This window comes from Lissotriton helveticus, chromosome 5_1 (assembly GCF_964261635.1).
Source record: "Lissotriton helveticus chromosome 5_1, aLisHel1.1, whole genome shotgun sequence".
NCBI lineage: Eukaryota > Metazoa > Chordata > Amphibia > Caudata > Salamandridae > Lissotriton > Lissotriton helveticus.
In genome coordinates this window covers 702886341-702912290 of record NC_136065.1, presented here as the reverse complement: position 1 = coordinate 702912290, position 25950 = coordinate 702886341, and positions in this window count along the sequence as shown.

Sequence of the window (25950 nt, the reverse complement as noted above, 5' to 3'; positions counted from 1 at the left end):
ACCAAATCACATACCACGAGTAGGGGACAGGCTTATTCCTGTGCTTCTATACACAGACAACAACGTCTTATTAGCCCGCACAGTTGTAGGGCTCCAGAGGCTTTTAGATTCCTTTAGGGCGTACAAGAAATCTGAGGATACAGTGGTTAATATAGCCAAATCACATATAATGACCACAGGCCAGATACATAAAAATTCTAAAACATTCTACTGCGAAGGCGCAGAACTGACCAGAGTCACCTCCTTTATCTATTTAGGGATACTTTTTGATGTGAGGGGTTTGTGGGTACCACAACAGAATGTAAAAGTAATGGCAAGGTCATCGGCCGCTGTGAATGGATTTGCGCAGTGACTGGGGGCCAAACCACTAGACGCCATGCTCAAAATTTACAGGTCTAAATGTATAGCCATCGCACTATATGGTTTGGCCATTTGGGGTTACAAGCCAATGGAGGGTATACAGACAGCTGAAAATATGTTTTTACGTACCCTCTTGTTGGTCCCCCAATCCACTCCTAGTTTTGTAATTCATCAGGAGTTAGGTGTTGGTTATGTGGTAGACAGGTCGATGCTGGCCCCGGTGGTTTGCTGGCTTAAAACTTGGCTTAATCCCCAATTAACTTTGAATCATAAAATTATTAGGGACTGTGTCACCCTGGAGCGAGTAAATAATATTCCATGGTTATATTATGTCAAGAACATTTTAACCAAGCTTGAACGTCCAGAATTATTTGATTTCCCTGATAAAATAAGAAAAGATGACGTGGCTTCGGTAAAAATAATTTTTTTTAATCTGATGTAGGTAGAGCGGGAGGAGTTGGAGTTGATGAAACCGTCAATTAAAGCTTATTTCCTGTTAAAAACCTCCCCCAAGATTGAACCTTATCTGAGATTGTCAAAAAGCCGTTCCATCACCTGCTTTGAACATAATTTAGTTTTAACTTCATTCATTTCTTTCTGGGTAATTCGCAAGGCTGGAGTAGGATGTGTGAGTTAGGTCCCTGTACCTGTGACAACTTCTCGACTCAGGACACAATGCACTTTACATTGTTCTGTGACCTTTACAGTGTTATCCGCAGGAGGTTTTTAGTTACAATTTTAAAGGGAAAAGGTTTTACAAAGGTCAAACCCGCCTTACTGTACCTTCAGTTGCTTAATGACCCATGGAAAATTTATAACATCTCAAATGTTTTAGTCACAGCTGTGATGTGAGACTTAGGCAAATACAGCACCCTATTGTATCTTAAGAGTATCTGCTAAATCTATGTTACTATCCTCCCAATACCTGTCTTTTTATTTTCAAATTACTTTTATCTCATTGATGCACTGTTTTATCTGTTTTAATGACAGCCAAGATTTTTTATGTAACTCAATGAATTCTGGTTTATATCCTCCCTGTATCTTTTTATGCCGCTGATATTTTTGATGATTCAGCTTCAATGTTTTACAGTGTAGAGTACTGTAATTTATGTATTGTATTGTGATTTATGTATGTACTTTCATGGTTTTTATTAACTGAATAAAGTGGTTTGATTGATATTTGAGATTGCTACTGCCGCTGGTGCCTTGCGCATCTGGTTCTTCTCCCTGCAGTGCCCTTCTTATTTCAGCCAATGCATTTGCTGGGCATTCTCTTCAGTCTTTCCCCCAGGGGTCATTGTCCCGCTGTTGGTGAGGCTCACCCACTATTTCACTTGCGGTTGCGTCCTTTTGCCACGGTGGTCACCTCCTGCGCACTTACATCCGTCTTGGCTAGATTGGGCTTTTCCCTTGATGGACCACCGTCCATTCTCAGCTGTGTCTCTGCCCCTAGTCATTCCGAGCCACAGTGTTCCTGTTCCCATAGTCCCAGGGCTATCTTTGCAGCTGCTGCGGTGACCACCTATGGCCACTAGGCATCACTGCATAGTCCTCACCGGTCCTGGCAGCCTTAGTCCTCCCTGTTCCTTTCCGCACTCGCTCAATACCCCAGGCGTCTCCTGTTTCACTCACACTGGAATGACAATGTCTTAGGGGTTTGCCTGTCCCTTCAGTCACTGCCTGTTCGCTGTCCTCACCGTCTGTTTTGGGGTGCACCAGTTGCCTCTGTGCTGCATTCATGCACTACTGGTGCTTTCCTGCGCACTCACCGCAAGTTGCCTTTACTGTCACCCTTTCCTCCATTTAGCAAATGTAGTACCGCTCATTGGCCACATGGTGGTAGTGTTGCTTCATTTCCTAGAGTGGGCTCAGGCTTCTCCCCTTCTCTCTTATAGGTGTGCCGGAGTCAGGATTTCCTCGGGACCTCGGCTGCCCCCCCGGCTACCCCTCGTCACCTTCCTCATTCAGCTCCGGCACCTCAACCAAGGCCGGTACTTTCCTTCTTTCATTATTTTTTCTAGGTGCAATGTTTGCTTTCCTTGTATTTTTTTTTTTACCTGTGCACATCCAAAGGGTACCTCCCAGCTGCAGTCCTCTACACGCCCGGCAGCCCTCATGCACTTTGGCCCTTGTCATTGAAGGGCTCCTGGGCTGACATTGTCCCTGCATTGCTTGGATAGCCTCGCTTTGCTGCTACTACACTCTCAGGGCTACTCCTGCTACTCTCCTGCAGTCTTGTTGCTCCGGCTGTGCTGGGACCTCTCATCAGGATGGCATGGCCTAATCTTTTGTGCCTGTCGGCCACGTGTGCACTCTTCCTGCGGGCTGGACACTGACATCGAAAGCTCCTTCCAACCCACACACCTCCGGAGGCTCTCTCCTCGGCTAGCAGCACCTTCGCATCCGACTGCCTTCCGGGACAAACATAGGCAGCCGGACTCCACAGGGGGACTCCGTCTTCACCACAGTTTTTTGTTTTGTTTTGTTTCAATTGTGAGCCAGGCCTTCGCTGCCACACGCTGCTCATCGGCCCTCCCACTCACTTCACGTTTTTGGCCGCACACAAGAGGGTTCACCCGTTGTCTCCTCCTTCTTCTACCCCACCGCCGCAGCTACTCTCACTTCATTCATTGCGTGGAGGGGCTGGAGCTGGTGCTGGCGACTACTTGCTCCATTATGGGCAGAGTTTATCTTCCTCGTGGGGGTGAGGGACTGGCCAGCTACTCCACTCCCCATCCTCCCCTCATTAGGTTCTCTTCACTTCCCCCGATGTTCCTCCATCAGGGCTCACCTTGCGCCCGATCTCTGCTCAGGCTTTTCACACCTTGTGGCTGTTTGCAGCGGCGGTCGGCATCTCCTCAGTCCGGCCTAGCTCGCCTTTTTTCTGCCCTCGCAGGGCATTATATCGCTGGATGCATGGGCAGCTGGCTCTCCCAATATGGGGTGGGCTCCTGCCGCATCACCTTCACCCTGGGGCCCTTCACACGCCTCATGGGCACTCCGATGATTTTCACTAGGGGTGGGCGGAATTTGCGAAGTTGACTTTCAAAAACTATCGCGAACTTGTTGAAAATCTCCGCACACATGCAGAAATATCGCCAAGACAAGGACTTTTTTTCCCGCCCATTTGCGATATTTTCTGCGTGATCACGGCTCGCTGTCAAGTACCTTCTCCAAACTGTACCTTCCAATGGAGTTGATGCTAATTCCTCCATTCCCAATTCCCCTAACTGTGAGTATATACACTCACAGATAGAAGAGAGGGGGAAAGGGGAGTTGGAATGAGAAAGAGAGACTGCACTGCTTTGAGCTCCACTGACAGGACTATCTCTTCTGGTGTAGCTCTTGTGGCTGACTCTTCCTTTTAGTGAAGCATCTCTGTAACAAATAACAGCATGTAACACAGCACTTCACAAACTACCCAAAACTCCTCCCTCTGTTTCCTTATGTCACCTGTCTTTGTGCAGTGTTTAGCTACTCTCTTGATAATGTAGCTTGTTCTAAGTAATCGTACGCTGTACTAATGGGTTCGGTGTTTACACATTTTGCTGAGCTCTGTAAAATACAATCAAATTGTAAACTCATTTCCTTAAAATGAACCCAACTCCCTATATACCTTATTTACCTGTATACACCTGAACCTAATGTTGGGCTTCTTCTTATATTCTCATATTGTTCTGATAGCGATGTAATTGATAACAGTTTAATGTCTTTTGCTTATTCCTTTCTTTACAGATATGCAGATTTGACCATAAGGCGGTAAGTACAATTATATATATATAATTCTATTTACGTATTGTTCTCAGTCTTTTCATGTAATGTCTTTCTTCCAGAAAATTCTTGTCTCCAAGGTAGAGTCTGAATCCACGCTTATATCCCTGACCTTTTTTCCTAAGGTTCCAGGTTTAACTAACTACTTCAGATAATTACTGTTCCTTAACTCAAGGCTGTCCTGAAGTCTCTATCCCTACACAGCTCCAAAACAAATTTAAACAGACTGAAAATACATTTTCTTGTGTATTCAGTACCAAAGGAAATAATGCACAATTAGGACTCGCTCTAATTGTAACTTAGATTTCCATCCAAAAGTCTGTGAAGCCTCAAATTCATCGTCTTCTTGACACGAAGGAAGAGCGCTGATTCAACGATCCTCAGCGCTCCAGAAATCCGTTGAAGTGCGCAGCAATAATCGCGAGCGAGCGCCTTAGCAGCTGCTCTCGCTCGCGAGGAAAAAGACTAAACTGCAAACCACCGCTTCAATCGGAATGCGGCCATCTTGGAATTCCACGGCCGCATTCCGAAAAGGACTCTCAACATTAGGGCAAGTGAAGTCAAAGAAATGGCTCAACTTTATTGGCCATAAATCACATAAGTAACTCTGGGTCGGAAAAGGCATCGGGTCCCATTTAGTATTGGACGGCCTGGTTCCTTCCTGACAGTACCTCCCACCAAGGCCCCCTTCTCTGCCTCTTTTGGTTTACTAGGATGTGTTCTATGAAACTCCTTCCTCAACCTTGGGGCATGCACATGGCTTCCAGGTTCCCAAGTTCTCCCTTCAGGGCCATAACCTTTCCAATCCACCAAGTAAAACAACTTTCCTCTCTTGAGTCGGGAATCTAAAATTCTCTTAACCTCAAATTCTTCTGAGGATTGAATCTGAACTGACTTTGGTGGAACCTCAACTCTCAACCCCATAGGATTTCTCTTCAGCAAAGAGACATGAAAAACTGGGTGCAACCGCAACCTTGGCGGGAGTTTAATCTGTGGTAAATAAATAATTAATTACCGGTTCTATTTTTTAATACAGTGAATGAAACAGATAGCTCAATAAATAAGAGTCAGGATTCGAGGTATCTTGAGTCTACAGGCTTTAATCAGGCATAAAGGACAGGAACAGGACAGCCTGTACGGGAATAGAATGAAGGCAGCTGCCGGGGAATGGAAATCGGGGCTTGGACTTGGCATGGACAACTTTCAGTAACAGTTCACAGTATATATATCAAAACAATTGCATTACATTCAATACAGTAGGCGTAGCAATAGGCGTGACTCGTAGCAGTCGCGAAAGATAAGGGTAAAATGATGTAACAAGAAGGCGTGTACAGGGCGTATACATAGACATGTGATGTAAACGTAACAGAAGTGTCATAAACGGGGCGGAAACATGGAGGGGGCTACCTGAGCAGCTGGGACCTTTAACCTAGTGGTGCGCGCAAACGGGCAATGACGTGTTACCAGGGAGAACTGGGGGCTATGACTTCTGCGCTAGAAGAGGAGACTAAAGTCTGGAGTGTCAGAGCGACATGTACCTAAGGCATACCTGGTATCTGGTGTTTGGAGTACATATTGATAGAATCCAAAAGTTATCAGGGCAAAGGCTACTAGACACAAAGACTGGTGCGTGCATAATTCTACATGTATTGCGTGTACGAGGAATATTCTATGAATATTAATACAGTATTTCTCTTACATGGAGACATAAAGGCTAGACCATGACGGAAACTATTGATGCGGTGCAGTAGCTTAGGAATGCAGAGAAGGAGGGCTGGACTGATAACTAGAAGCATAACATATTCTTGGCAGACTGGCAGGCAGAGCCAGGCCGAGCCGGGCACTGTGAGGCAGAAAGTAAGTGAAGGGTCAGGGATGCAGGTGGGGGCTGTATCGCTCCTCGGAGAGGGTTCAGGAGACAGGAGCTGAATCTGGTGTCCGGGCCCTTTTGAGGCCTAGAAACGGGGACAATTCAATGAATTAACGTGCACACTGTAAAATGTGGCAACGTAGGTTTACATAGGCCTAATATTCGTTGCTTTCACGAGAACTGGAAACTGGCATACTAGAAATGGACACAACTGTAATTGCGTCTTTAATCGCTCATAGGGGGATATACATGCATATCGATCATGCACATATAGCATAATATGGGGAACACGTAGGCACATACAACATGGCAAAATTTACTTTTCCACATTCCCTCCTTGTGCCCTACGTTTCCATCAGGAAACATCAATATTCATGATACCATCTATCATTTCATATAGCATCATTTGCTCGTCTTGATTTGTCTTGGAACGAGATTTAGGACTAGGAATACAAGAGGTAGCACACATGCCGCAAATCGCAGGGCCACATTGTATACAGAGGCAGCAACTGAATATGATCATTACTGCAATACCTAGGAATGACAATACTTTCCATCCCCAGGCAGATATGATACTCCAAAGCCAACCGGACCATGTCCAGGTGCCTGGATTCTGGTGTAACTGATGGGCAATTTTATGAAGTCTGGTTATAGCTGAATAAACAGACGGCGCGTTATTAGGAATGAAAATGCAGCAACTAGATCCGATGACTCTACATGCTCCTCCTCTATCTGCCAGTATGACGTCAAGAACGAGACGATTTTGGAGCACGACAAATCTCATAGCAGATTGCTCTTCAGTTAAGTTACCTAGAGCAGAAGTAGTATCATTTACTACAGCTTCAAGGGTTCTGGTTAACCTACGTATTAACTTACTATTCTGGATAGGTCCTATAAAGAAGAAGAAACCTTTATTGAAGTCTTGATACTGTTCTAGAGTAGTTTCAGTTTGATCGACAATCGGGGACTCGATCTCCCTTCTATGTCTGGTGTGCACTAGATGTGTGTTTCTGTGATAATCAGATGGGGCTAGAAAAACTGGTGGCAGTAGGAAAGCAATATAACATGTTCCATCCCAATCGAGGGGCAGACGAACATATGCGGTCTGACCACAAACAAAATAAGAATGACGTGAGGCTTTGAAAATAGATTTCCCACTGTCACTATACTCGACAATAATAGTACAATCACTATGTCCTACATGTGCGGAACCATTCTTTCTGACACATAATTTGCCTTTGACTGGTAGTACTGAAATAGCAGGCAAATCTGGAGTAGTATCGGACTGAACATTCAGGACCATGAAATTCGAAGAATAATTACCTAAATCATACACTTCATATTCTAGATCTAACCCTGTTCTATGGGAAAGACCTTGCTTGTCTGGAAAACATGTTCTATTCAGAAGGGACATATCATTGGAGGATGACGTTAACGTGGACCATGCTCCACACGAACCATTATGTGAAAACGGATAAGGAAAGAGTGGCAGAACTCCCTTCGGTGTCTGGAAAGGGGGGAGTCGACCACACACCCAACAATTAGTGGCATTGCTGGTCTGGTGTGAATAGTGTAACATTCGGATGAATGTGTTATTACGCATAGCGAGACGATAGGATAGCTCGTGAGGAGGCAGATCACTAAATGTGTGCTCTACTGTAGCATTAGAAAACATATGTACATGTGAAATTGGGAAACATAAATGTAATGCATAACTTGTGCAGGTAACCATAAGACTCAAAAATAATAGAAAACATAGAACAATAATACATCTTTTAGAGTTTCGACTAACTCTCTCACTGTGGGGGTCTATCTCATACATGTCAGGAACCTGTCTAACCGTTTCACCCGAGAGGGACTTAGACAATTAAACTGGCTGACTTATTTTACTAGACCGGAGTTTCTCTTTATACTCCTGCTGCGGAGTTTTCTCTAACAGGGGAGGCTTGAGTTCAGAGTCTGTTTTTAGGCAGTCTTTAGGAATAAGGTAGTCCTTAGCAAAAGTCTTTTCTCGTAATCCATGGAACTTCTTTATATGGCTCAGGTGGACCCACCCCTTCCTGCCTTCAAGTTTCACCGCGGTCCTTGTTGTTAGCAAGATCATGCGAGGCTCCTTCCAGCGGGGCTCCAGCGGACTTGAACGATCAAAATTTCGGACGAATACGTGATCACCGGGAACGACCTCATGCGGTTTCACCTCGGTGTGGTCTGGAAATGCGGCGGCAACCTGTGAACGACAAGAGTGTAGGGCAGACATCAAGGAAGCTAGGTAATCTGTCAGCATATTACTGGAAACATCTGTAATACTGCGGGGTCTAGGTGTACCCCACATGTTTGGGGGGCGGCCGAATACGACCTCATACGGGGACAGACCTGATCTAGAATGTGCAACCATCCTCATATAGAACAGAGCAACTGGCAGAGCTACTAGCCAGTCTACACCTTTTTCTCTACATACTTTTGCTATGCGGATTTTCAAAGTTTGATTATGTCTCTCTACGAGACCGGCTGCTTCAGGATGGCGCACACAATGGAACTTCCACTGGTACCCTAACAGAAGGGAAACATGTTTCATGAGCTCGGATGAGAATGGCTGGCCGTTATCTGAATACACGACCCTAGGGAGTCCATAGCGGGGAAAGAACTCACGAACCAACTGGCTGGCAGTGGTCGCGGCCTTATAATCTGGAACTGGATATGCTTCTGTCCACCTGGACAAAGCACATATAACTACGAGGACATACTTGAAACCTCGACATCGCTCCATCTGAATATAATCCATCTGGAGGACTTCAAAAGGGTGGTCAGGAGGTTGGAATCCACCTTGTTCCACCGGGACACTTTTACCTGGGTTGAACTGACAACATATCATGCAGGTACGGACTTTCTGCTTGGCTGCAGCTCGTAAGTGCTTGTTGAACCAAAGGTTCTGAATACTGTCGAACATAGCTTTTTCTCCTAGATGTGCTGGACTATGTGCGGTATTAATAATGACTTGAACCATAGAGTCGGGGAGAAAACATGTGGCTTTTCCCTTCGTCAACCATCCTTGATCTGACTGGACCCCTCCTTGTTCGGACCATTTCTTGATTTCTTCAGGAGTAGCATGTAACTGTATGTCTATGACATCTTGTGTAGGGTCCTTAACTGTCATACAAGTAGTCTGATCTTGAGTGAATGTCTGTGTCGTGTTAACTGGAATGTCTGGAATCTGAGCTGTAAGCTTGGCTGTTCGATCTGCTAGATCGTTACCTTGGGAAATGATGTCAGTAACTTTCGTATGTGCCTTGCACTTCATGATAGCGATAGCTGTCGGTAAATGTATTGCATCTAACAGAGCTTGAATGAGGAGACCATGCTGAATCTTGGTTCCATGAGAAGTCATGAAACCTCGTTCTTGCCAGAGCACTCCAAAGTCGTGTACGACTCCGAATGCATAACGTGAATCTGTGTATATGTTTACTTTCAGGTTCTTGGCACGTATGCAGGCTTGGGTCAGAGCTACCAGCTCTGCTGCTTGAGCAGACAGGGTGTCAATACGATGTGTTTCTATAACTTCGGTGTCAGTAGTCACTGCATACGCGGCTACTAGTTCTCCTGTACTCGTTCTCATACATGAACCATCCACATAAAGTGTCAGGTCAGGATCAGGTAATGCAATATCTGTCAAGTCTTGTCTTGGCTTTGTCATAGTGTTAACAACTTCCACACAGTCATGTGTGGCAGGATTTGAAGTAACTGACGGTAACAGTGTAGCAGGATTTAGAATGTTGCAGCGTCTGATTTCTATGTGTGGCTGGAACAGTGTAAGTTCATAACCTGTTAAACGTGCAATTGTCAAGTGCTGAGTCTGTGTTCGGTTTAGAAGAACTTCCACGGAGTGTGGAACTTGTACTGTCAGGGAATGTCCTAACACTATGGAATCACTTTGTCTGATAGCTAGAGCTGTGGCTGCAACTGACTTGAGGCACGCAGGCAGAGCCTGGGCCACTGGATCTAATGTGCTCGAAAAATAAGCACAGGGCTTGTATTGTCCTGCTTGATCTTGTGTGAGAACAGATAATGCAGTACCATCACGTTCTGTAACAAAAAGTGTAAAAGGCTTACTGTAGTTGGGTGTTGCTAGAACAGGTGCTTGACATAAGGCTTTCTTTAATTCATTGAAAACAAGTGTATGTTCCTGGGTCCAAGGGAGGACAGTCGATACGGCTGCCTCCTGTGTCGTTAACTGTATCAGTGGCTTGGCTAGAAATGCATACTGAGGAATCCATTGTCTGCAGTAAGAAGTGAGGCCGATAAAAGCTCGTACCTCCTTCTGTGTCTTGGGCTGTGGAAGACTCGCTATTAACTGGATACGGTCAGGTGTCAACTGCCTACCCCACTTGGACAGCAAGTGTCCCAAGTATACCACTTGCTGGACACAGAATTGTAATTTAGAAGGGGACACCTTGTGCCCCTGCTCGGCCAGGAAATACAGAACTGTAAGTGACGCACGCTCGCAGTCACGTTCAGAACGGGCTGTGATCAGTAGATCATCGACATACTGGAGCAGGGCAGTGTCAGTTGGCATGCGGATATTGTCTAGTTGTCTCTTAAGTGCTTGACTGTAAATACTAGGACTTTCTGTAAAACCTTGAGGAGCTCGTGTGAATTTATAGCTTCTTCCATTTAAACAGAAACCGAAAAGGTACTGGCTGTCTGGATGAATGGGGACACTGAAAAATGCATTCTTGAGATCGATAACTGTGAAAAATGTAGCTTCAGAATCAATGACTGTCAAAAGGGATGAAATATCTGGGACTACTGGATACTGAGGTATGATACATTTATTAAGCTCTCGAAGGTCAATCACTAATCGATATACTGGGGGTGCATTTGGATCAGTACGTTTCAGGACTGGAATGATAGGAGAATTACATACATTGGAGTCAGTTTCTACAACCACTCCTTGAGCAATAAGTTCATCAATAATTCTGGATAAGGCTGCTACAGCCTCAGGTGGCAATCTGTACTGTCTGATTCGTGGCAAAACTATACCTTGCTTGAGAGTCACACGATGGGGTGTGATATGCATACAACCTACATCAGTTGGACCTTGCGCCCATAAATGCTGTGGTACATTCAATAATCTTGGATCAAAATCACGCAATACATAATGACCTTTAAAGTCTCTTAAAAACAAACGGACCCCTTCTGGGGAGCAGCAAATAACTGCTCCTAATTCTTTTAATGTCTTGATGCCTAACAACTTTTCTGGACATGATTTCGTGAGTAACAAATCAGTGGTTCGGGACAAGGGACCAACTTCTAGAGTAACTGGTTTCGAAATTTCATTAACAATTGGCTTTCCTGACTGATAGTAGTCCTACTTGCCCCTGTATCAATCAAAAACTTTCTGTCTTTCCCTAATACTTGACTGTGTACATAGGGACCCCTCTTGATCTACAGGTATCTCGATGAGAGGCAAGCCTACCTCCCTCTCTAGGCTGTTTCATGAATACGGCTGATAATCTGGATACTCTGTCTGAGCATACTGGTACATCTGCTGTGTAACGTGCTGTGTGGCAGTTATAGGCTGCGGTGCTGTAACTGTCAGTTGTGCATTCTGTGGTGGCTGAGAAGTCTGTGAAACTTGTTCTTGTCTAGGCGGACGTGGTCTCTCTTTAGTCTTACCAGTAGCTATGTTGTGTTTCAGAACTGCACACTCGTTTATAAAATGACCTAGCTGTTTACAGTAATTGCAGGTCCCTTTAACGGGAGCTGTAGGATGACTGGCTTGATTCGGACCCCTCTTCTGACTGTCTTGTGGAACAGATTGTGCAACTAATACTTTCATTTTCGTGTCTTTCATACGTCTTCTTTCGTGTTCTTGCTCTTCCCTGATTCTGTTCTGGTGATACTGGAGCATTTGAAGCATCTGTGACGGAGTATTAGCTTGCCAGGTACTTTCGACTTTCAATACTCGATTTTTAACTTGTGGTAAAGAATTCTCGACTAGTTTGGTAACAAAAAGATGAGGGTACGATTCACTACTTGTTTTCAGACCACTGTTAATAATAAAACATTTTTCGAATCTAGAATAAAAATCACTAGTGTCTTCATCCTGTTTCTGTTTACAGGCTGAGATTGCATCCCAGTCTTCCTTTTTCGTGGCTAGTAATCTTGGCAAAACTTGTATCAATAACTCGGGTAATTCTTTAACTTTACCCCCAAGACCGGTACCTGGTGCTCGTGAATTATCTTCAGCTTCTAGAGCTGTCCACTCTATCTTTTTCTCTCCCACCTCCCATTCTTTTTCCTTGAGTTTTTCATATACCCCTGCGGGCAACAGGACCTTTTAACATTTTAATAATATCAGGATACGTGTATTCTCCCATACGGAGCATGTCTTTTAATTCACGGTGGAACCCTGCTGGGTCTTTATCGTGACAGGGAATTAACTTTTTCATCTCTAAGAGTTCCATCTTTGTGATAGGGGTGTAAACAAATACTCGTTCTAGTTCACCACCCGCTGTCCTAACTGGGTGTACTTATCGTAACGGATGCTGTCTATCTATGCAAAATGATTTACTTTCTGGAGGTAAGACATGAACAAAATGTGGATTTAAAAACGTTCGATATTTGTGGCGCTGTTCTAGAATGATACTAATTAAATCAGTACCTAAACCTCTCCATCTATACTGGAGTAACTCGTTCAATACATCATGTAACGGACCTGGATCAGAATGCTGTCCCTCATACAGTGTAATGAGGTGCTGGATCATATACATACCCACCAGTCGCTGCTCGGCTGGGGGCAGTTTCAGAAACATTTGTGCCACTATTTCGTCTGGAAAAGTGGTAGAATCAGTAGTCCACCGGACTGCTGATCGGGCTAATTCTTGTTCATGCATGGTACTAAGCTCACTATAACCTATTCGTGATTTCAGAATGTGATCGGTAGCTTGGAATACTTGCTCAAGAGAACCTTGTTCTGGTGCTGGAGGAGGGAAAACTTTCTTGTATTCTAGGCGTGAATGTCGGTCGGGAAGTCTAGTTCTACCTACGTACGCTATTCTGGAGGGATTCTCGTCGTCTACCTCTTCAGTAGGAGAGTCGTCTTCTTTCTCGGTTACTTGTGCTGCTTCTCGTTTTTCGTGTAACTTTATTATTTCCCTACGGATTTTCTTGTACATACTCTCTATACAGTTCTGTGTCTTGTGTCTTCCCTCGGCTATATGGTCACTCCACCTGGTCAGAACTTTCATTTCTTCCGGATCTTTATCCGGATAATCTTGTTCTCTTATTAAACAATTTATTAGAAACTTTAATAGCATGAGCTGAATCTCGACTTTTCTTTGAATCATGGCGTCGCAAAAACTTTCTGGATCTACTCCTGTACGGATAAAACGATATATTCTGTCTAGATAACCTTTCATATTGGGCAGGGTGTCCAAATATTCGGTCACCCGTCTTACACGCAATGAATATATGACCATATTACCATCGCCTGAAACTGGATCATAACGGCATTCAGTAAGTGCTCGCTTGATATCTGTAAATGTCTGAATTTTTGGCGAACGCTGTAACGCTCGTTCATGTAGCTCAAGTATCGTCATACGTCTGTGTTGAGGCGGGGTTCCAGGAGGACTTCCCCCCGTGGCCCCTAGACTAGAATCGCCGGTGTGTACTGTACGTGCTGGTAGAGTGACTGATGTAGCGGGTACATGTACTGTAGGCTGGACCGGGGGTGCCGTAACAGATGCTGCAACGGGTGCCCCGGTGGCTGGAGGAACAGGAATTACATTATTTACGGGAGCTGGCGGAACAGGATTTGCATACGCTGGGACTGTGTCGTCCAAATAGGACGAGAGAAAAATATCAGCTGCGGTCGGTTTGTGACGTAGCTTAATCGGAACCAATGGCGGCGGAAAATTACATGGTGCTTCCGGGGTTGCTTTTGGCAAGCCCTCGGCAAGAAGAGGATACATACCCTTAATAAGGGCATTTCTCTGTCTGTCTGACTGTTCTGCTTTAACTCGTTCACCTACTTCGATTAATTCCCTTTCTTGGGCTCTTTCTGAGGATTCCCTACTTAATTCTGTTTTTCTGATTTCTTTTTCGGTTCTTCTATGAGATTCTTTGCGCCATAACTCGATGGCATCTTTCTGGGACTGTCTGGATTTCTTTTTCCATAATGCTTCTTCTACTCTCATGATGCACTCGGCATCCCACGTACCTGATACGGGCCATCTATATTTCTCTTCTAATTCCTTGGTGTAGTCCACCCATAAGTCTAGATATAATATGGCACTTAAGCCATGCTTATGATACATAAAATGACCTGGACTGTCCCTAGGCGGGACAGGAACTGCTTCCTCTAATAACCCTTTTCTGGTTTTTAACTGACGTAACTTGGAGAATAGAGGCATTGTCTAGGCTGGAATCTGGACACAATACAATACACGATAAACACAATAATGACTGGAAAAACAAATCATTCATACCACGACATTGAAAACACATTAATACATTTAAAATAACAGTTCGGACAGAATATTACCTGATATACTGAGAACAGAACACATGAATTTCTCGAGAACGGAACTTACTAGAATTACTAGATGCACTGCTAAACAGTACGAAACTTACCGGTCCCATAAAGAGACACGTCAGGACCCGCATCCACCTAGGTGGACACTTCATGTCGGATCTGTGTACCCAAACCCACGGACCAGAGACAAATTAATTGACCCTGTCTAGATACTACCCCAGCAACGGTACTCACCGGGCAGCAAGAACGGAAGGCCTCGGACTGGACTGGACTGCTACGACGACGGACTACGAACTTCGGACTTCAGTTACAGGTGGGCCTCCGGATACCTCGGACCTTGGACTCTCGGCTTGGGCTCTGGTCGGGACTCGCCTCGTTCCTCACCGCCTCGTCTGGATGCTGGACCGCAACCTCCGTCTCCTCCGTGGGCCTGAGGGATACTTGAAGCAGAAATATCTGCACGTGCACGGTATGGTTCCGTCACGGCTGCAGAGGATCAGGGGGCCTGCGTGGCTTCGCCGGCGCGTGGGGAAAGGGCAAGTCCCTATTCGGGCGCCATTATGTGGTAAATAAATAATTAATTACCGGTTCTATTTTTTAATACAGTGAATGAAACAGATAGCTCAATAAATAAGAGTCAGGATTCGAGGTATCTTGAGTCTACAGGCTTTAATCAGGCATAAAGGACAGGAACAGGACAGCCTGTACGGGAATAGAATGAAGGCAGCTGCCGGGGAATGGAAATCGGGGCTTGGACTTGGCATGGACAACTTTCAGTAACAGTTCACAGTATATATATCAAAACAATTGCATTACATTCAATACAGTAGGCGTAGCAATAGGCGTGACTCGTAGCAGTCGCGAAAGATAAGGGTAAAATGATGTAACAAGAAGGCGTGTACAGGGCGTATACATAGACATGTGATGTAAACGTAACAGAAGTGTCATAAACGGGGCGGAAACATGGAGGGGGCTACCTGAGCAGCTGGGACCTTTAACCTAGTGGTGCGCGCAAACGGGCAATGACGTGTTACCAGGGAGAACTGGGGGCTATGACTTCTGCGCTAGAAGAGGAGACTAAAGTCTGGAGTCTCAGAGCGACATGTACCTAAGGCATACCTGGTATCTGGTGTTTGGAGTACATATTGATAGAATCCAAAAGTTATCAGGGCAAAGGCTACTAGACACTAAGACTGGTGCGTGCATAATTCTACATGTATTGCGTGTACGAGGAATATTCTATGAATATTAATACAGTATTTCTCTTACATGGAGACATAAAGGCTAGACCATGACGGAAACTATTGATGCGGTGCAGTAGCTTAGGAATGCAGAGAAGGAGGGCTGGACTGATAACTAAAAGCATAACATATTCTTGGCAGACTGGCAGGCAGAGCCAGGCCGAGCCGGGCACTGTGAGGCAGAAAGTAAGTGAAGGGTCAGGGATGCAGGTGGGGGCTGTATCGCTCCTCGGAGAGGGTTCAGGAGACAGGAGCTGAATCTGGTGTCCGGGCCCTTTTGAGGCCTAGAAACGGGGACAATTCAATGAATTAACGTGCACACTGTAAAATGTGGCAACGTAGGTTTACATAGGCCTAATATTCGTTGCTTTCACGAGAACTGGAAACTGGCATACTAGAAATGGACACAACTGTAATTGCGTCTTTAATCGCTCATAGGGGGATATACATGCATATCGATCATGCACATATAGCATAATATGGGGAACACGTAGGCACATACAACATGGCAAAATTTACTTTTCCACAAATCTTTACACTCACAGGATTAATCATTCTCTCTACAAGAAAAGGCCCCAAATATCGAGGCTGAAATTTTCGATTTCCTTTAAGGAGTAAATGTCGAGTAGATATCCACATCTTATCACCTGGAACATAAATGGGACTGACTCTTCTCCTCTTATCAGCTTGTTTCTTGTAAGAACTCTTAGCCTGAAGTAAATTGTCTGTAGCAACCTTGTATGCCTTTTGTAATTATTGCACCACCACTTCTACTGCTGGAACCTCACTTTTCTGTTTACCCACTAAAGTGTTTGGATGTCTACCTGAATTCAAATAAAAGGGAGAGGACCCAGTGGACAAATGTGTTGCATTATTATACGCAAATTCTGCAGCCCAAATTAAATTCGGCCATTCTCCCTCATGATCCATCAAAAACAAGCGCAAATATTGCTCCAGTTCTTGATTCACCCTTTCTGCCTGCCCATCAGTCTCAGGATGGAAACTAGTAGACAGACGAGAATCAATTTCCAATCTTTTTAGAAAAGCCCTCCAAAAATGAGAAAGAAATTGAGGGCCCCTGTCGTAAATAACCACCCTGGGAATGCCATGTGTCCTGACTACATGTTGCGTGAACAAGGAGGATAATTGTGTAGCATTAGGAACAGATTTCAAAGGAATAAAGAGGCTCAACTTTGTGAAATGATCTACCACCACCCAAATAGTAGAGTAGCCCTGACTAGAGGGAAGGTCTACAATGAAATCCATTGAAATAGTATGCCAGGGATATGGAGCGGGCGGCAAAGGTTTTTAATAATAATTCTTCTTCCATAACTTTTACTGCACCATATTTTTCCCGAACTATTGTTTCAGTTTCCTAATGCTATTTTTTACCAACAATTATCCTCCGATCTGTACTGTTTCGAAAATCTTGTTATCCCTGCCTCTGCTATGCTGACTCTCTGTACTACTACTACTACTATTAGTCTGTCTGTACTGTAGTAGCTAAGCTTGCACAGTTGGCCACTCTTTATTTAAAAGGTTATAAATAAAACTCAGATTCACCAGTAGCTCTAGCCATTGAGTCCAGTCCTTTAGGTCATCCTCTTGTACTACTTCTAGTCTTATTGATCTTGAGTCTTTGTTAATCTTGAGGCTTTGACAATTCACACCAACAAATGCCCAACAAGATTTATTACTATTTTGATATGATAGAACATACTACTACTGTTGTAGGGATTTTGCACATACAGACCTTTGCACAAGAAAATAGGATGTCGGTGATGGGAGGTTGGACCTTCCTCACACACCTCAATCAGAAGTTCAGAACCCACCACAATCCCCTGCCCGACTACTTATAGTAGTGTATTGTCATAACTATTAGCTCTCCGAACCCTCTCCCAACAAGTAGACAACCCAGAACATAACACACCCAACCTCTCAGTCGTGGAAGCAATGCACATGCACAGCACACCCTTCCTTTTGCTCACTCACTCGTGTAAGTTCACAACAAATACCACCAAGTCTATGTAAGTTCAAAATTTGTATTTTTAATTGACAAGCTCTGTACGTTGTTCTATAATACAGCACCAGCAGGAAAATCAATAACATTAAAACAATAAAGATTGTTACACTCAGCTGCAGCCCGTGGAGGGAGTTTGGTGGGGCAGGGAGGCGGTGTGGGGGAAGGGCAGGGTGGAGGGTGGTAAACAACGGAATATGGATAATTGCAGGTAAGTAAACAATTTAATAAATAAAAAGAATTTCGTAGTGTGCGCTGCATCACATCTCCACCCTGCCCCTTACTTACAGTTGGGAAATAAATCATGATAACTGAACAGTGGTGGAAGCACCACCATCCCCTAGGTAGGAATATAGTTTATATAAATGTATAAATGAAGATCTCTGAGTGAATTCTGGGTACCCCTCACCTTAGAAGAACCTAGTGCTGGTAGTTGTTGCATCATAAGCTCTGCAAAGCTCTGGTTCGTAGAAGGGAATCTTCCGTCTGTAATGCGAAAAATGAAATGGTGCGCGTTAGTATATTGCAAGCATTTCTCAGCGGTGCAAAAAGTGTAGCATTTATGGATAAGCAATATGGACTAATAGTACACTAGAACTTCATAAAAAGTGGCTTGTTAATGTTTTGATTGACCGCTTGTACACAGCGCTTAGACAGTAGCAGTGTGAGGTCATGTGGGCTCAAAGGTGTCTTATACAACAAGCTGCAAGATAATGTCACATGCAAAAATAAAAGACACAAAGGTAAAATGGTTGCATGGCTCGGGCTAACTAAGCAAAGGCTAGAATGACCCTAGGGACCATATATAACAACTAAGCATCGGCTGAAAATTTGTTCCGCTCGCGGAATTTGCGGATTTTCCGCGATTTCGCGATCCGCGAATCTCGCGAAATCGCGGTAAAATCCGCAAATCAGCGGGGACGAATTTTCAGCCAAGCACTTACAGGGTTACAGCAGCAGGTGCAAAAGTTGAAGCTAATTTTTTGTAACCTTTTACAAAAGGGTTACAAAGAAATTAACTTCAACGGGCACCTGCTGTTGTAAGCCTGTAAGTGCTTCCTACTTGCAACTATTCTCTGACCCTGCTCTGACCCTTGAAGCAGTGTCAGAGAATAGTTACAAGTAGGCAATAAGGCGGCTGTCATGAAAATTAAACCTCAACAGGAAGCACTGACAGATATAAAAACAAGCATTTGCAATGCAATAGGTCTCGCATTTGGAAAGTTTGAGCAATTGGTATTGTAAATGACAATTTTTTTATTTATGTGCTGGTTTTGAAAATAGCTAAATTAATAGCTTTGTAATTTACAATGCCAATAGTTATAACTTTCGCAAATGTGACACCTATGGCATTTGTAATGCAACATGTTTTGTATTTACGTGATTTAGCTGTATTGATATTACAAATTACAATGGCTTTTAATTTTTTTAAATAATTAATACTTAAATAAAAGTGATTTTAATTTATAATGGCAATAGCTTAAACTGTTGTAAATAACTTTTGTGAAGATTATGTTCAGTGTATTTTATTGTGACGAAAATCCAAGAACAGAAGTGAAATATTAACATCTTTTTGTGACATTTGTAATAAAGTTTGAAACATTGAGAGAACATATTTGAACCATTTGTTGTTGAATGGTTGCGCAGATTGATGCTGGGGTGGCGCTGAGTGGTGCTGTGGTGATGCTGAGTGGTGCTGTGGTGGTGCTGAGTGATACTGGGATGGTGCTGAGTAAGGCTGGGGAGGTGCTGAGTGGTGCTGTGGTGGTGCTGAGTGATGCTGTGGTGGTGCTGAGTGGTGCTGTGGCGGTGCTGAGTGATAATGTGGTGGTGCTGAGTGATGCTGTGGTGGTGCTGAGTGATGCTGTGGTGGCGCTGAGTGGTGCTGTGGTGGTGCTGATTGGTGCTGTGGTGGTGCTGAGTGATGCTGTGGTGGTGCTGAGTGATGCTGTGGTGGGGCTGAGTGATGCTGTGGTGGTGCTGAGAGATGCTGTGGTGGTGCTGAGTGGTGTTGTGGTGGTGCTGAGTGATAATGTGGTGGCACTGAGTGATGCTGTGGTGGTGCTGAGTGATGCTGTGGTGGCGCTGAGTGGTGCTGTGGTGGTGCTGAGTGATGCTGTGGTGGTGCTGAGTGATGCTGTGGTGGTGCTGAGTGTGCTGTGGTGGTGCTGAGTGATAATGTGGTGGTGCTGAGTGATGCTGTGGTGGTGCTGAGTGATGCTGTGGTGGCACTGAGTGGTGCTGTGATGGTGCTGAGTGGTGCTGTGGTGGTGCTGAGTGATGCTGTGGTGGTGCTGAGTGATGCTGTGGTGGTGCTGAGTGGTGCTGTGGTGGTGCTGAGTGATAATGTGGTGGTGCTGAGTGATGATGTGGTGATGCAGAGGGCAGAAAGGCACAAAAAGCGATCTAACAAAGGGCAGAAGGGCAGAAAAACAAGGGAAAAACGAGTCTAACAGAGGGCAGAAGGGCACAAAAAAACAGTCTAACAGAGGACAGAAGGGCAGAAAAACAAGGGAAAAACTAGTCTAACAGAGGGCAGAAGGGCACAAAAAACGAGTCTAACGGGACAGAAAGGCACAAAAACAAGTCTAACAGAGGGCAGAAGGGCACAAAAAACGAGTCTAACAGAGGGCAGAAGGGCACAAAAATAAGGGAATAACAGAGGGCAGAAGGGCACAAAAAACGAGTCTAACAGAGGGCAGAAGGGCAGAAAAACAAGGGAAAAATGAGTCTAACAGAGGGCAGAAAAACAAGGCAAAAACGAGTCTAACAGAGGGCAGAAGGGCACAAAAAATGAGTCTAACAGGGGGCAGAATGAATCCCGCCCTGCGTCCACGAAGATGCCACCTTTTTGTGCAATACCTCTACTCAACTGGAGTACTTTCTACTGTCTAATCAGTAAGTGCTCCCTCGTTGGCTAAATGTATTGGGGCAGATTTACAATAACTGGCGCATCCCCAGGGATGCGCCAGTTATTGTGCGCTGCAGCTCCGCCACCCATGGTGCGCGGCATTTACAATGCAGCGCACCATGTGGCAAAAACGACACAGATGCGTCAGGCATCTGTGCCGTAAAAGCAGCGCATTGCTGGAGCTGCGTCGCACTTTCAACGCAGCTCCAGCAATGCTCTGGGGGGCCCTATCTCCCCAATGCTGCATCAAGCCTTGCGCCTGCTTCAAGTAGGCGCAGGGTTTTGACGCAGCATTGGCCTAAAAGTGGCTGAGTGAAATCTTGTAGATTTCACTCAGCCACTTTTAGGAGGCGTTCCTGCGTAGGAACGCCCTCCCCTGTGCCGGAACGCCTCCTGATGGCGCAGGGCTTTACAACGTGACGCATCTCTCAGATAATGTAATGTTTTTCTAGGAGCACTACCGACCACGACCACCATTGCCCGGGCCAGCCAAGTCGACACGGAGGGAGAGGATGCTGCAGTTGCCGATACGGATGGAGCGGTAGAGGGAGTGCCAGCACCAGTGGCGGGCGGTGGTAAGTTAGATTCATAATCCTTAACTATTGTTGACATTACACTCACTGCAAGGGTGTACTGTATGTATACTGTAGTATTTAAAATTCTGGACCCGTGTTATAAACATCGTCGTATCATGACGATTTTGATATCAGCAGACCGAGAATGGCTAGTATACTATGCACAAGCATTTTCGTCATATTCGAGTGACGATTTCACCCTGAAATCAGAGATTCCGTCCTGAACCCTCGGGTTCCATTTTGTATAACGGCAGCCATTTTGTGATTGCCCTCACATAGGCCGGTGAAGGACACGTACACCTTTGCTGACTTCTACACGACCTGGGCAAGCTGACTCCACTGCCTAAGGCCAAAACCTGTTTGGTCAGTTCCTCTCCCAGTGGCCAATCAAGATAGTATCAAGGCACAACATGCCATAAACCTTTCATCGCACACAAACCACAACTAATCTCACACACACCTGTCTCTGTTCCTTACTTTATGACTTGCTTTACGAGGAGGATGTGCCCGTTTTTATTAGGGGTCCGCCGATATCCGATGGAAAATGTTGGGCCTTGCCGGGTAATTTATTGTGGGTTGGACGAACTGAAAATAAGCTTGTCATCATGATTCTGCTTTTTTTTTGTAGTGAAAATATGTGAATGGTGAACTGTAAACTAAAGAATGTTTGCCTGAAGCATAATATTTTGCATAAAAAGAGAAGGCTGGGTTTGTAAGATTGAGCAGTCTCCTGAGAATATACACCGTGTTGTACTTCTAGAACGCCTGTTACTTGGTTGCAGCCAATAAATTCGATCTTTGACTTCACCTAGAAGGCTCTGAGTTTCTGTAGTCTGAAACAGGAAGGACCCAAAGTCTTAGTAATAATAATAATCTTTATTGCATGATTAATTAAAATCTTTGCAATTTCTCAGTACAACAAGAAGGAAGCAGTAGTATACATATAATGATTTTGCAAGCAATTAAAAACACTTTTGGAAAAATAAAAAAAAATAAGAAAAGAGAAAAGAAAAAGAAAAAGAAAAGAAGCCATGCAGCTAATACAATGCTGTCCATTAATAGAAAAGGTCCTTTGCAATCAGTAGTGACTTTAGTTATCTGAAGAAAATGGTCTTAGAATGCGAAAACAAGTCACAATAGTTCAAGTTTAGTTAGTGGCCTCTGGATTTAGGGCCATGTTGGCTATTTTCATAAAGCGCACTAGCCTGCTGGCTAATTGAATATCTTCTCCCTTGAAGCTCATCAGCAGAGCTTGTCTGCAAGTGCGCACAGGTCTTTGATTCCAAAGCTGTGTTAGTAGGTTTTTTCGGGCACTATCTAGAGCTTTACAGCTACACAGCAGGTGCAGGACGTCCTCCTTTGCGTTATCACAGAGCCTACACTTGGGGTTACAGTCCAATCGCTTCCAAGGGGGGAGATGTACTTTGGATGGTATTACCCCGAAGTCTTAGGGTATACCCCTGGCAGCGCTGGGTTCTGAAAACCCAGTACTTCAGCTGGCGCCCAACGTGGGGACATATCAGCGGTACCGGTCCAAGCCAGAGGTTCGTGAGGAGCTTCGTGTGAAAATTCTGGAGGAAGGCCGCCACTTCATCGACCCCTGCATGTCGACGTGGTCCGAAAGTATTTGCTGCGAGGTTCCCCGCTTCCCGACGGCTACGAAGGACTGCTGCCCTGACTATCGCCCTGTTTTGGACCCTTGATGTTTGGTAGAGCGAAACGATAGACAAGTCTTCTGGTGACTTCGTCGATACCTCAGTTAAGTATAAGTGGAGCGTCTCCCAGTCCTTAGTTTGGTTCTTAGTTTGGGTATCCCCTTGGGATCTTTGATTTGGAACTTGCAAGTACCAAAGCCGAGGGACTCGTGTATTCATGAGACTATCGTATTCGATAATCCTTTGAAGTTTGAAGCTAGACTAGAGAGCGAAGATGCCTGGTCTTAGCAGACTTGGAAACTTGTTTTGTCTTGGTTGTAATAGGGATTCCCGATTTGGAGGATTCGTGTCCGGTTCCTCCGATTGGAACTCCAACCTATGAACTATATGTGAAACATGGCGTAGGCCCCATCACATATAATGAAGTATGGATCCGATACACCAGAAAGGATGGTGTTTTAAAATGGCCACAATATGGTAGCTTTGACACGGAAATCTTAGATAATCTCGAAGTTAAACTTTTTAAGAAGAAAGCCCGGCCGGCGATGTTTGACTCTTTCCGCCTATGGCGTAAGGAAGCCAAACAGAAGGAAATTAAATTAGTAAAGAGAAATAAGAGAGAAAGGGGTATCTCGATAATGCAAGCTGCTATGCAGTATAGAGACAATGAAGAAGAACAGGCAAGTGAGCAGTTGCACAGGCAACGTAAAATGGCGATTGATAAATGTTATCCAGTTTTGCCGCCTCTTCAGCAAGATGCAGCAAAGGAACTTGAAAAAGATCCCTAATGTCACACTTATTGAGTTTGCCACCCCCTTATGCGCAGAGTGCTACAGCACCTCCGCAACCCTTAGTTGTGCAACCTCCAATTGTCGTGCCTCAAGTTCTTCCACAGCCGCCAGCTCCTCTTCAGTTGGCTCCTATTCTTTTGGTGCAGCCTCCTCAAGGGCCACCGACTTTGACATCTGCTCTGCCTTTACTTCCTACGACTTTGACCACTATATCAACTACCCCTTCTGGTATTCTTCCTGATACTGCCTCTGCGTCTGCATCTGCATCTACCTTGCCTCACTCTGTTTTTCCTCCTGTTCTCTCGTCGACTTCTCCTTCTGTTCGACAGAGAATGACTGACACTGTTGCTAGCCTTCTATATCCTCTCTTTGGAGCAACAAGTGTAACCCCTGTTTCAACGCGCAAACAGTTGCCTAGTCAACTGCCTGACTCTAGAGAGCAGGAAACGTTGGATTATTTGGCACATAAATGGGTTATCGACCCGACAAGATATGAGCTAGAGTCTGTTATGGATGTCTTCCATCAGTGAGAAGCACCAAAACAGAGGTACGTTTTTGAGAAAATGTGTACTTTCCTTTGTGAAGATTTAGAGGAGAATGATTTAGAGCCCAACCCGCCTGAGTTGTGTCGTGTACGGTTCGAGTTTGGGAAAGGCACAATTGTGGGTTCAGATGTTAAGAAAGCAGTTGCGACATTGTTATCGTTTAGGAGTGGAACTATTTCTCAACAGTTGTTTGGGTCTGATTTTTCTGTTAAGAGGAAGGCGAGACAATATCCCATGAGAGAAGTACCTCCAGTATGGAAGGAAGAAGTAGCGGCTGGTCTGAATAATATTCCCCCAGCTATACCGGCACACTTTCAGCGTGTCTGGGTACATGTCCCATGGAAGCGAGCTGAAGTCTTGGCCCTTAAACAGACATTGCCTGACCCCCGTAAAAATCCTGCAGGGTATTACAAGGAATTGTCACAGACTGCAGGCTCTTGCATTATGAATTTAGCTGATATAGACATGTTGTTTGGAAATGTTGTTCCACAGCCTTTATGGGGAAAAATTCGTCATGCGGATCATGATCAAGAGTTAGGTGACTCATGGGCTAATATTAGTGCTGCAGATGACCGACAAGTTGGTGGTGATAAACCCGAGCCTTTAGTAGCAGACCTTCCTGGTAGGATCATTAATTACATGAAAACTTTAATGCCTGCGATGCGTGTGAATTGGGATAAATTGTCTGCGTGTAAGCAGAAGAAAGATGAGACGGTGTCTGATTTCTTCACCAGGTTTGAAGAAACGTTTATCGACCACAGTGGTCAAGATATGAGTACAGAAGGTGGTCAACGGTTGTTCGTTGACAAGTTCATGTACAATTTGCTTCCCGAGTTGTGTAAGAAATTAAAAGATTCAGAAAGTTCTTGGGCAGTTTCCTCTTCAGCACAGATATTGGCTACTGCACAGTACTACGAAAATAGGGACAAAGATGAGAAAGATAGAGCAGACAAGAAAACAAAAGAGTTAAAAACAAAGGTTCTTTTACAACAGGCGTATCCGCCACGTGGTGGTCAGAGTAACTATCAGCAACCTCAACAGTTTCAGAGGAACTCGCAAAAGTTCGAGTATCCTCAACAGCGTGTTCCTGTAGGTCCCAATCAGTGTTCATATTGTAAGGAAGAGGGTCATTTCAAGTATAGTTGTCCTATTCTGTTACAGCGTATGAATGGTGCTTCTGGTGCAAGAGGTCGAGGTGTTCAACAAGGTCCTAGAGGTAGAGGACATGGAAATTTCCCCCAGAACGCACGTTCCTTTCCGCCTCAGAATTCAATGAATAGTTTTGATCAGCAGAATAACGCGTCTGGTAGGACAGCTCAGTACTATGCTGATGACTACTATGCAGAAGATGAGAATATGGAAGGTAATGATTGCTAGGACAGCCATAGACAAAGAGAGGGAGTTGTTTCAGTTCCAGTAGATCAGAGTGGACCTTACGTTGAGGTGATTACATCAGGTGTGTCAGAGCCTTTTCTGTTGGATACTGGTGCTACAAAGAGTTCTATTATGCACGCTAAACTCCCTGGCGCACCTTTGTCTGGCGAAACAAATGTTTCAGTAGGTTTTTCTGGCGCACCGGTTAGAAACCCGGTTTCTAGTCCTATGTCCCTTTCTGTTTGCCCTTGTGAATTCGAAGCACCCCTTATTCTAACGACAGGTTATGGTGAAAACTTGTTAG